General features: G+C 35.3%; 1 non-coding gene across 1 annotated transcript; it reads right to left on the bottom strand.

Moving 5' to 3' along the window:
* Nucleotides 1-514: 514 nt before the first annotated feature.
* Nucleotides 515-588, bottom strand: TRNAN-GUU. The gene has a single exon. It is a non-coding gene; the product is annotated as a tRNA-Asn (tRNA).
* Between the last annotated feature and the right edge of the window lie 123 nt (nt 589-711).

Raw genomic sequence — 711 nt, 5'->3', positions numbered from 1 at the left:
CAACAGTAAACGATATTATAAAGTGAGAGTGGTTTTCTTCATGGTTCGATCTTATGCAATACTCATTGCATAGGACGCCCCCACTCACATGTCTTCACATGTACAATTTAGTGATCACATTGTTTATATCATATACAAAAGTGGACCGCATCCATAGTGTCCCCAGAATAAGGTACTCAGCCTTATCCTTATACTATAGATCATTTTGATTATATACTTGAACTTGATCCACTTTTATGTCTCTACATATAGTTCAAGTAATAATAGCCAGATTGTTCTTAGTTTATTGGATTTAGATTAATGATCATAAAGTTCACTTTATTCAGTAACAATCTTTACTAAAAATATAATATGTTTTTGTTTACAAACTATGAGTTTTAGGACATAAAATCCAACAGAAACGACAAGAACATGGCGCTTATTATTTGATTAAATTGAGCAAGAACCTTATTAGTCCAAACCTAAAATAAGTTAACACTCGTGATTGATGTGGTTGCCGTTATCAAGAACATGTCGCTAGAAGGAGGGTTTGAACCTCCAACCTTGTGGTTAACAGCCACACGCTTTAACCAACTGAGCTATTCCAGCCAATTATATAAAATTTTCTAAGCCCACCATGAGTAGATGTTGTTTGCTTTGGCTCGTTACGTATATCCGTCAGCCTCACGGTTTTAAAATGCATGTACTATGGAGAGGTTTTCCAGCATCCTC

This window comes from Cucurbita moschata, unplaced genomic scaffold (assembly GCF_002738365.1).
Source record: "Cucurbita moschata cultivar Rifu unplaced genomic scaffold, Cmos_1.0 Cmo_Scf00445, whole genome shotgun sequence".
Taxonomy (NCBI): Eukaryota; Viridiplantae; Streptophyta; class Magnoliopsida; order Cucurbitales; family Cucurbitaceae; genus Cucurbita; species Cucurbita moschata.
Note: the sequence above shows the minus strand (reverse complement) of the source record. Positions and strands in the feature narration are given on the sequence as shown.